Below are 12,398 nucleotides of genomic sequence, written 5' to 3' on the forward strand. Positions count from 1 at the left end.
AATATTGTCCCGGGGCCCCGACAACTCAATGTACGCCTCTGTGTATTAGGCTAGAAATTTTTCATAAATTCATCTCAAAAATGTGTTAGGGGTTGCATTTAGGTATACTTTTTCACATTTAAAACAAAGTCCAAAAAGTACAAAATTTGTAAAACACACTTTTAGACCTATTTTTATCATATTTCATATATTAATTTTTTTTTTAATTAGCACAATTTCCAAATTTCTCGTTTCGAAGACAAAAACTCATCTTGAATTTCTTATATCTCAAAAACGTAAAGTCATAGTTTTTTTTCGTTAGACTTTGGATTTGAATTTATATTAGTTAAGTATAATTTCTTAGTTTTTAGCGTTACACTCGTACGAGTATATTTCTTTATATTACGTATGTTTCGAATGTTTCATATATGTATGTTCTGTGTCAATACTAGTTCAATACCAGTTACGAAATATACGAGTAACAACATGGTTAAAGATGTAACGTGCGTTACTGATTGAATTTTAAAAATGCACTTTTGAAAAATTTTAGCGTTACATAAGTAATAGTAGATTAGTCTTTAATCTAAAAGGAAATTGTCTAAGAACAGTGGTCCACCACGGCCGCACCTGCCACTTTACGTACCATTTAGAAAAAAAAAAGAGAAAAATCAAATTAAAAACCAACTCCAACACCTTATTATGACGCCTTTCCATTGTTTTACAAATAAAAAAAAAAAAAAACCAAATCATATTCAAAAAAATATTCAAAAAAATGACATTATTAGGCGCACGTTTTAATAATTTGCTTTCAAAACCGCTAAAGCCACAATAAAAGAATTTATATCTTTTATTTCCAATATTAATTCATGCATACAAATACGAGTAGGCAAGTTAAAAAAAGAAAAAAAAATCCAAGAAAAGAAATCAAATTAGAATCACACCATATGATGCCCAGAGTTCGATTTAATTACGTATAGCTCAACCCTAACAGTGTGATGCCTTGGAACAGAAGAGAACATAGATCCTATTATTCGAATACAAAGTCTCATTCAGTGAGCCTGATTGATTTCAATCTGGCACACACTCCGTCCATCGTCGCGTCGTCGTCGTCATCAACCGAATTTGTGGCTGTTCCAATTTAACATATATGTATATATAAATTTGTGCGTTTTTTCGCCTTTTTGTATATGCTTCCGTTTCTCTTCTCAATAACAATTCAAATTTAACAATAGAATCCTTCAATTGGCAGTAATATGCCATAATATGCGAGCCCATGAGCTCCTCTGTATTACCATCGCCTTCAATATAGCATCCTTGTCGTTGTAGCCGTCGTCGTCGTCGGTCGTCCTTGTAACCAATTAAAGTTCTGGAAACATTTCTCATTGTTTCCATCTCTCTGCAATGGTGCAGAGGCATTCTCCTGATTCTTTCTTTTTTTACAACTTAACTGTCGAGCACAGGCCCGCAATTGCATAAAACATCTTGCAGCCAATATATATGATTTTGAGTTTGACAAAATGAAAAGAAGGCCGAAGAAGTAGGTAAAGGCTTTGAAATTTTTTTAACTTGCAACACGTGCCGCATGTCAACTCATTGAACTGGAAACAAGCTACAACCACTGGCAACCCACTATACTATACCGACCGACGGGCGCAGTGGCGGGCGGTGGCGCGCGGCAGCGTCAAGTAAGCAGACAAATTAATATTACTGGAAGTACCAGTATGTTGAAAAAAAAAAGGAATCCTTTTTTTTTTCAAAGCATTTGATTTTGCAAGCTAATTTATCATTAGATTGTCAGAAACTGTGTAGATATTTTTTTTTGAAAAAACTATCCCAAATGACTTGCATCAGCACGGGCGGCTACGGACACACGATTTTACTGCAACAGTGTGTGTGTGTGTGTGTGCAAGTGACATTTAGCTGCCCTCCTTTATCACTTTTCTTATTGAAACATAACTAAGGACTAAGCGATAACAATTACAATAAATGTTGAACAAATTCGTTGACAATGCGTATTTGTAATAAAATGCAGAGAAAAAACAAAAATTATCCACCTAATTTGGCACAATAACGAAAAGAACAGGGGCTAAGCGGTACAAAAGGATCGAACATTTTCATTGCTGGACATCTAACATTACCAAAGGTAATTAAATGCAACAATTAATTTGTTTGAAGTTAAGTACTTTTATCTCTTGATTTTGGATAGAAAGAAAGAAAGAAAGAAAGAAAACCAAAAATGGTAATTGGACATATTTTGTAAAAACATTTCATGTAACATATGGCTCTAAGCTACTTGCTACTTGCTACTTCGCCAAAAAAATGTTAATCGGTCGGTCTGTGTCACACTAAAGCTAATTGTGTTTTCAAATAAAAATAAAAATGATTATGCGTTTCTACTCCAATACATTTTTCTTACATTTAAACAGTTTTGAAGACTTGTAACATTTGCAATTAACTGAGAAGTAATTTAAATTAAGGGGAAGGTGGCCTAATATGGCCCAATAAGGTAAAATGGCCCATTTGCTACGGATCATAGAACGTTTTGTGCATAAAATTGTTTAGTTTATCTGCGGCATCCTTGAGTTGGTGTTGCCATGTACAACGTTCCAATATAAAGCAAAAAGAAAGATAGGCCTAAGAAATTCGTCGGAATCACCGACGTATATGAAACGAAAAAACTGAACATTTTTTTTTTTTTTAAGAAAAAACTCTCTAAATCATTGAACTTTGGAGAAAACATTTATAAAAATTGGATATTTCTTATTAATTTACTGAAATAAGTTGAGTATTGAACATAAATAAAAATAAAAAAAAAACCAAAACCGGGCAAAATGTCCGGGGCTAAGATGGCATAGTGTGACATTTTATACCTACTTTCACATCTGCTTTGAAGTGAAAATGAGCATCCAAAACATTCGGAGTTCAAAAATCTACATGAAAAAAAAAACGACCAACCAACAGAGGCAGGGGCGGATCCAGGATTTTTTTCTGGGGGGGCACAAGGGATGGATTGGCAAAAAAACAGCAATAACAGTTAGAAATAAAGTGAAGTATCATACGACTGACTAACAAGCAGGTCTAAAACCTGGCCAAAAATATTTAGGCACATTTCCCACATCAAATAGGTACCAAATGACCAAAAAGTTATTCGGAAGGAAAAATTTTCATTTTTTTGTTACAGTAAAAACCACTTAAGTGCTTACCCACTTACCCCTGGATTAGCCGGGAGAAAAAAAAATTTTAAAAAATCTGAAAATGCACTTACAATCCTGTGCTATATTAAAGTTAGTAATCTATTCTTTATTTTATTTTTTGACTTAAGTTGTTTCATCAAATAGTTTTTGAGAAATTAAGTTTTAAAGATGAAATTTTGAAAAAAAAAATGTTGATGTTTTTTAATTGATTTTGTATAAAATTTTGCAATATTATGGACATAATTATAATATAAGTTAATGATCTAGTAGTTTTTAGTCAAATACTAAAGACTTCAATCTAATAAATATTAAAGTTCCTAAGAATAACAAAAAAACTGAAGCATACTTTTTTGCTGGGAAACCCAGTTTTGTTTTTTTTTTTTATTTGCATTAACCTTTTGTAACCCAAGGTCGTAAATTTAAAAATTAATAAGTCAATCGAATGGCCTTTATCTTTAATAAAACACGTATTTTTTAAAAATTCAATAAAGTCATTATTTACTTAGTTATATTTTGATATTTAGGGAGTAAAAAAAAGTTTAAATAATTTATTTTTATATAAAAATGCAAAAATTCAGGCAAAAAACTATCTAATATTAATTTTTAGGCACTTTCCTAAAATCCAAAAATAAAATCAAATAAACTAATGAAAACTTTTTTTTTTCTGAATTTCGTAGTTTTTACACAAATTAGCTTATTTTCAAAAAAAAGCCCAACTTTCAACATTAACTGGTCAATTAAAAACTATTGGTGATATTTATTAGAAATTTGAAGTAGGTACTATTTCGATAAAGCAATACTTAAAGATTATATTAGAAGCTTCAAAAGAAAAAAAAATAGTTTGTAGAGCTTTTATGCAATCTTTTTTGGTTTGTTACAGAAATGTCACATGGGGCTACAAGGGGTTAAATTGTTTTATATCTCAAGAATATTGTGTTCAAATTGTAGGTCTCTTGCAGCCAAATTGACCAAGTTCTGAGTATTTTAATACTTCCTTTAGGAACGTTTTAGTCTTTTAGTCCAGAGTTCAAAACTTTAAATCGTTATCCCCACAACTAATGTTATCAACGCCGGTGCTCCTCAAAACTACTGCACCGATTCTTTTGAAATTTGAAACACTATTTTTTTTTTACATATTTTTAAAGGTATCCCTGGAGAAATTTTCTCAATAAAATAATATTTATAAAAATCTATAAGTAAGGGTCGCTTTTGAGGAGTTTTTTTTTTCAAGGGGTCTTTATTTTCGGGGTGCAAACGTGGGCAAACTTCTAAAATGCAAGTTTGTTCTACATATCCAGCAGTTCTATAATATAATAGTTTATGCAATGTTGTGGCGTGTTCCGCTATTTTGAAAACACTAATGTTAAAAAAAACAACGAGAAAAGTGCAAATTTTTTAACCCCTCCGTATGAAAAAATAGAGTTGCATATACAATTATTTTTTTTTTTAGAATATCATTCAATGTCATTCGATGTCCATATCAAAATTTTTCACCAAAATCACTTTGAAAATTCACTTTTTCATAAATCGAAAAAAAATTCGTGTGTACCCAACAAATAGCCGTTTATTTATTTGTGAGGTGGAGCTTTTCATGGGAAAATGATGCAACAAACAATAAAATTCGCATTTTCAGCCAGAAATAGACAAGAGTTTCACTCAAGTTCTTTCTGTTATTATTCATATATTTTAAAAACTCTTATAGTTTGATTTCCTTTAAGTATGAACTTTAAGTTCTGGGGGGGGCACGTGCCCCCGTGCCCCCCCCCCCCCCCCTCTGGATCCGCCTATGAACAGAGGCGTAGCAAGAGATGGAGTGTAAGGTGTCTTAACCCCCCCCCCCCCACACAATGTTCCGCGTCGCTAAATCAGTCGGCATATCACTTTTGAATTAGACGGTATATTAGTTTGATACTTTTTTCCAGTAAATTTCTATATTTTGGACGACATCAAGGGCTTTTCTGGCATCAAGGGTTAAAAATTCTGGAGTATTTTTTAATACTTTTTGGGTTAGGTCTACACCAGAAATGTATTAAAATTTAATACATGACAAATATTTTAAATTTTTTAGTTAATACAAAAAGTATTAAAATAAAAAAAAATAATAATACAGTTTATATTAGAATTTAATACCAGAGATCAGAAATAAACCTCAACCTTTTGAAAGGTTCCTTAATAACTCTTATTTGTCGCCATTTTCAATAAAGGTCATAAAATAACATCTATTTTTAAAAAAGAAAAATTTCAGTCAAGGTCTGAGAGAAACCTTTATTTTGTATTTTTTTATGTTTCGATCAACCAGTGAGATTTATCGCTGAGAGAAAAAAATAAATCTCATCTGCAAATGTATCAATTCCTAGAGACATGAGAGTGGTGCAATATGAAAGCTTATATTGTCAGCTACCCGATGGTGGTATAATCGGGTTTTTTTTTCAAAATTCCGAGAAAATCGAGTTTGAAAGTTGGGGTAAAATTTTTTTTCGAAAAATCCAGGAATCTTTGGACGCACCTGGAAGCTAAACCGTTTGAGAGCAATTTTTGGAAGTGATGCCAAATGATAGCTTGTGTCACGGGCCTACGCTTTGCACATTGTCAGATTTTTAAAAAATCATCTTCCATGTTAAACCTCCACCTCATGCCTATTTTTTCAGAATCGGGCTTAACTTTTTTTTTACCTTTAAGTTCTCCCAGTTTGAGAACGCGTGCACCTACAGGGATGGGAGTTGTACCCAAATGAAGGTTAGAGTCTCCGCTACCTTTTGGCATCAAATCTTTGAGAGTCTATTTAGTTCATACATTATTTAATAGGTACATAAACTTAGAAAAAACATCCTTTTCATTTTTATTTTTGCAATATATTCGACATATTCGACATTTTCCTTTGAATTGACCATTTTTGATTTATTTTCAGCGAAAACGGTTAAAGATTGACCTTTTCCATTTATTTTTTTTGTAAAAATCTCAACCATTGAGAGATATTTAAAAAAATAAAAAATAAATCTCAACCGAAAAAATAAAAGTTATTTTTGATTTTTTAAAATAAATCTCAAACCTTAACCGAAACAATTTAAAGTAATGTGGTAACTCTCAGAGAGAAACCGATTGAAAATAAAGGTTGACTGTTATTTCTGGTCTCTGTTTAATACCAAATGTATTAAATTTCAAGTATTTCATATTTAAATTTAATCTTTTTATATATAAATTTCTTATAAGAATTTTATTAAAAGTCAATACAAAAATATTTCAATTCAATACCAAATGTATTGAAAGTAAATAAAATGTATTCTTTTTCTAAAATTCATTACTGAAAATAAATATTAATCATAAATAATATAATAATGGTGATATTATTGTCTCTATTTTATTTGTTTCACAAATTGTGGCATGTAAAATCATATTGCCGATGAAAATTCATTTGAAATTTATGCATTTTGCTTTGAAAAAACACAAAGCGTCTTCAAATTAGTACAAATTTTCAATTTTTTGATTTGATTTTTTTTTTTAAAGGGACCTCAAACAATGGAGTTTTTTCTTTTTTAAAATGGCTGCTGCTGTCGTTTGATTAAAATATAATATTATTGTATTACAATTTAATACTTTTTATATTAGTTTTTAATAAATTTGTATTATATTTTAATACAATTATATTAAAATGTAATACAAAATATTAAAATGTAATACAGCGGTTTTAAAATTCAATACAATATTAGTATTTAACACACGGAGGTTATTTTCTAATCATTTTTGTATTACAAGTAGTTAACTTAATACTTAAATATTTAAATTTAATTTTAATATTTTTTAAGTATTAAAATGAAATATTTTTTGTATTGAAAATTGCTTTAATACAAGAGCTGTATTAAAAAATACTCCAGAATTTTTAGCCGTGTAATGTTATTATGTGCCCTCAGTCCAGGACTGTCTCTCTATAGATCTTTTATATTTAGCAACCATTTTCACTGGCACATCAGTATGCCATTGTACCCGAGTGTTAAATAGACCATTTTTCCGTTTAGGATTTTTTTAAATTTAAGTTTCAATACCGAAATAACTGAAATAGTCTTATTTAAGAAACCTTATTTCAGTAAATTAATAAGAAATACTTCAAACTTACATTTATTAACTGCTTTCCCCAAAATTCATTGTTTTTTATATACATGTTTTTTTTTTTGCCAAAAATTTTTGACAATATTTTAACGGGTGTACTTTTTGAAATGGTTAGAGACAGTTTGATTTGTCAAATCTCAAATAATGCCTTGAAGTAGCAAACCTTTCGTATAATGTCGGTTATACAAACCAATGAATTTTACCTTAAAGGGTCATTTTAGTCTAGTTTCCCCTATATTTAGTTTATATTAGTTTTTGTGGTGCTGAACTCGAATCTGAAGATCGAAAACTTTCTATCAGCTTGCATTTTCGAGATATTCCAATTATAAAACCTCAATAATCGATTTTTTGCTTTACTTTTTAAGCATTTCTCTAGGTACCTGTGTCACCCAAAATAGAACATGTAAAAATACTGGGAAATAAAAATATTGAAATTTTTTAAATTGTACAAAGAATTTTGTCGGCCAGTGTATATATAATTGTTGAAATTCAACTATAAACTAGGCACTATTAAAACATCGCAGGGTTAAGCTTTAAATTAAAGTTAAATTTTGTGTATAATGTTATAAATTGTTTAGTATACAGTTTTTATTTAAAAAATCAAATTCATATATTTTTTTTATTTTTTATTTAACAAATATTACTTTTAATTACAGCCCAGACAATTTAGTCAATATATGGAAATGAAATTTAATTGTTTGCCCCCCACAAACAAACCCGGGATTTTACCATATCATTTTTTACATATTAATGTGTTTAATGATTGCCATTGTTATTCCAAGATTTATCAAAAATATTGATAATTGACAACGTTAATACCGGGATCTGGTCAAAATTCTGGCTTCAAAATGCTGCTTTTCAAAATTCTGCTTTTTCAGCGAAAATTCTGTTTTTCAAAATTCTGCTTTTTTTCTATTCTATTTTTCAAAATTCTGCTTTTTAAAATTCTGCTTTTCAAAATTCTGCCAGCATTATATTTGAACAAAAAAATTCTGCTAAAGAAAAATGCACCTCATTAATGTAATTCAACATTGGTACTTTCCTAAATTTTTTTATTTAAGTGTCGCAAATATTTTTTGAAATGCATATTTTCTTTCAAATAAAATATGTATACAAATTGGAACCGATGTTGTATATTCCTTTTCTTATTAAAATTTTTGAATATTCATCTTTATTTGATAAATTAATAAATTTTTTAGTTATTTTTGGAAATGTTTAATATTAAAAACCTTTTCTTAATATTTTCAAATTTATTCACAAAAATTAATTCGCATTTAAAAAATGACAAATTATGTTGGTAAGTATATAAGTAAATAAGCAGATAATTTTTCAAAAAGATGATTTCACAGAATTCTGCAAAAAATTAAAAAAGGGTTTGGAAAATTTTCCAAACCCTTTTTTAATTTTTTGGAGAATTTTGAAAAGCAGAATTATGAAAAGCAGAGTTTTGAAAAACAGAATTTTGAAAAACAGAATTTTGAAAAGCAGAATTTTGAAAGCAGAATTTTGTAAAGCAGAATTTCGAAAGCAGAATTTTGACAAAAGAATTTTGAATCCGGCAGAATTTTGACCCCAACCCGTTAATACCAATTTATTAAAATTTTTGGCGTTTTTTTGTCAAATATCAAATTAATAGCGTAAAAGACCCTATTATTTGCCAAAGGTTTTTTTTTTCTGATAGTTACTGAGCAGTCAAATTTGAAGACCTGCATTTTTATCTCGGTACCGATTTCTAAGGGGCAAAAGGTCGTGTTCGGGTAGGAGTAGAAGATGATAATGAATACCAGTTGACAATTCGATTTAAAATTGAAATTGATTTTTTGAGCAGCAACACCGTCAAACCACCATAGTTTGACGATGACGACGTTGATTCAGCGGAACTCCATTTTTGATCGTGGAGGCCATCAAGATCATACATTTTTGTGCAAAAGTTAATGTTGAAAAAGATGAACAAAAATAAAAACAAACTTACATTTTCTTAAAAAGAAAAATAAAGAGACTAGAGGCCCCCAAATTTAGTCTTGCCCCCGGGGCCCCAGCAGCTTAACATACGCCTCTGGCTAGGTCTACGAAAAACAAAGTTACACCTTGTCCTTTTGTTAACAAAATTCTTGGTACTAAATTGGCAGAATTTTATATTTTGTTAAGCTTGATTAAAAAGTTCCAAAAATCAAAGTCAGGCAGTTTTGACTCGATTGTCGGTCTTCAGATGCAAGACGCTAAGAGAAAGAGATGTCATCGTTGCAAATGTATTTATATATAATGGTTTGGGTACGATTGAACGCATTTTGAAAATCTTGTTTTTAAAATCTCGCATTATGAAATCTCGCAATTAGAAAATCTTGCTTATCGAAAGCTCGCAAACTAAAATCTCCAAATTTATAATCTCGCATTGAAATTAAACATTTATTTATTCGCGCGCGCGAACCTCTCTCTTCTGTTTTTTTTTTATTTTGTTTTGAAGAGAAAAATAGAAAAGTTTAAGGATTGTTAACTGTCTGGCGCCAATGTCCAAGATCAACTGGAGTACTGGAGATGTATGAGTTAAAAGGACTTAATTAACGCATTTTACGCATTTCATATTTTTTTTCCTAAAATGCGAGATTTTAGTTTGCAGGATTTTGAAAATGCGAGATTTTCTTATGTGATACCTATGTTTCAAATGCGAAATTTAGGAAATTTTGTTTTGTGTGATTTTTTGCAAAAATGCGAGATTTAGTTATGAGAGATTTTAGCTTGCGATCAATCGTACCGCTCCCAGAGTCTCTAAGGCAACGTTCACATTATGTTGGTGGTGATCACACGCTTGATAAGCAAAGTGGAGCAAATTAAGAAGTGCGTTGATCGATCCAATATTGATTCAAAAAGCAACCCGATTGAAATTGGGTTCCAGCTTGTTGACATTTAACTGACATTCAACATCGACATAATAACATGCCTCCACTTAAAGCCAAAACTATAATTGTCGGATGCGTCGCGACGAAACGGAGGGGAACAGCGCTCGCAACCACACTCGACGGATGAAAACTTGTCGAAAAGTCAAAGAAAACAACAACAAAAACGTGAATTTGACAGCTCACTCCAGTAGGTTCATACCATAACAAAACTGTTTTATAATTATGAGCACTAGATGGTGCTACTATCTAGTTAATCCCTTTGACATTTCTCTTCAAAAAGTAAATTTTACCCCATCGCCACAAAAGAAGTTAAACTTCAACAAAAAAAAAAAAACAGTGTTGATCGACAATTTTGTTTTTATAAAGCCTTACAGAGGCAAAACAAGAATCTGTACAGCTTTAAAGAGGCAAATTTAATGAAATTTCTCGTCGTATATCGCCGTCACGTAATTGGAAACTTCGATAAGTTGTATCAGTTTTTTATAATCTAAAGAAAAACTATTGGTATAAACCATTTTGACATTAGGTAGGTACTGCTTAAATGTCAAATCAATTCAACTGTTCAATTTGACATTATTGGTTTCTGTACTAAAATTCTTGCTTCTTGGAAATGATGAATATTTGTAGATAGATAGCTTTCTAACGTAAATAAAACCAACCAAAAAAAAACATACAAATTTACTTAAACTACAAACAACTCAATATCAGCTATCATCATTGACGACTGCGGCACTATGCCTGAATTTTTTATAAAAAATATACAGCACCTTTATCCAGTTGCTTTACAAAAAAAAAAAAAAACTATTATGCAAGAAGGTTTATATGCAAACTTACCCTTTTGAATAGTTTTTTTTTTTTTTTTTTTTTTTTTCTTTGAAAAGATGTAGGTATTGAAAAAATCCTTGTTTTTGACAGTAAATGGAAATGGTTATTCTTTGTTGTCACTATAAATTCACAGAATTCACTGTATACATATATCAGAATACCGACGGCACTTTTTTGTATCTTGATTTGTTTTGATAAACTACGTTTATACGTAAACCATAAAGGCCCGTTTGCCGACGCGTTCAGGAAAAAAAGTTTTGAAATCAAATCAAAACAATAACAAGAATTCGATATACGAAATCGAAATCAAAGTCCACCAAACAAGTTGAAAATGGTTCTGGAAATATTGTTCGTTGTCGAGGTTAAGCTTCCAGCACTGCCACCGCAACACGCACAAATATTTAAAAAAAAACCCCAAAAAAATACAAAAAACAAAAAGAAAAACGATGAAAACAAATCAACCCTTTTATCGTTTGTCGTCGTGTCGGTCGTCGAAACTCACTCGCAACAAATTATAAGCATGTGCGTATGTTTACACGATATAGAATATGGATTGCAGTATCCACAGTTAGTATAGTTATGCCCCGTGTGTACCTCTTCTATTCGTCGTTCACTGAGGAGTACTAGAGTAACATTAACGTAGTAGCACTGTTGGCTGTTTGCCTTCTATACTGGAAATGCATAAATAAATAAATATTCATAAAAATATATACACCTTAAATGAGTGTGTGCGTATTTGTATATCTGTGCGTTTATTAATTTATGAGTAGCGCAACAACAACAACAACAACAACAAACCCCCAACAAAAGTCGTCGTCTTAACGCAAAACACAAAAAAAAAAAAAAAAAACAAACTGAAATCCAGAAATGACTAAAACAAAACACAAACCCGAAGACTTGAGAGCTGTCAAAAGCTACTTGTTTCTGCCACTGTGCGGCACAATTAGCAGTTAAATTATATATATGTAGATATCTTTATATAACTACTATAGGTATATAGTTTTTTTTTTTTTTTTTTTTTTTTTGAATATTTTTAGTACTAGATTTGAAAGAACTTGAAGAACTACGTCGACACGGCGACGACGACGACGATAACAAGAACGACACCACGACGATGACTATGCGATGAAGAAAAAAATTTAAAATTGTGAATGTAACCCTCAAAGTAGCACACTCCAACATCAACTAAAATATGCAGCGAAAGAGGTCCCAACTGTGATGGATGGAGCACACTATGTGTGCTGGCCTGTAAGTTTGTATTTTTTTTTTTTTTTCTTTTCGTTTTCGATTTTGGGGAGGAGGAGGTTAAGTATAGTAGTGGGATTGAGTATATTTATACTTAATGGTAGTAGGTATGTTGTTGCCGATGATGATGACGTACTAAGAGGCACCTGCTTGG

General features: G+C 30.8%; 1 protein-coding gene across 3 annotated transcripts in view; it reads right to left on the reverse strand.

Annotated features, from left to right (window-relative positions):
* Positions 1 to 12,173, reverse strand: part of LOC129920502 (paired box protein Pax-6) — a 113,580-nt gene extending 101,407 nt beyond the window's left edge. Inside the window, exons 1-2 of one of the 3 annotated variants that reach the window (XM_056001778.1) lie at positions 11,889 to 12,173; positions 11,502 to 11,670 (exon numbers count right to left, since the gene is read on the reverse strand). The gene's annotated coding sequence lies outside the window, so the exon portion shown is untranslated. Of the gene's footprint in view, positions 1 to 11,008; positions 11,045 to 11,501; positions 11,671 to 11,888 lie in introns of those variants that run through there. The other 2 variants (XM_056001777.1, XM_056001776.1) reach the window with 2 other exon arrangements.
* Positions 12,174 to 12,398: the final 225 nt, after the last annotated feature.

Source organism: Episyrphus balteatus, chromosome X, assembly GCF_945859705.1.
Source record: "Episyrphus balteatus chromosome X, idEpiBalt1.1, whole genome shotgun sequence".
NCBI lineage: Eukaryota > Metazoa > Arthropoda > Insecta > Diptera > Syrphidae > Episyrphus > Episyrphus balteatus.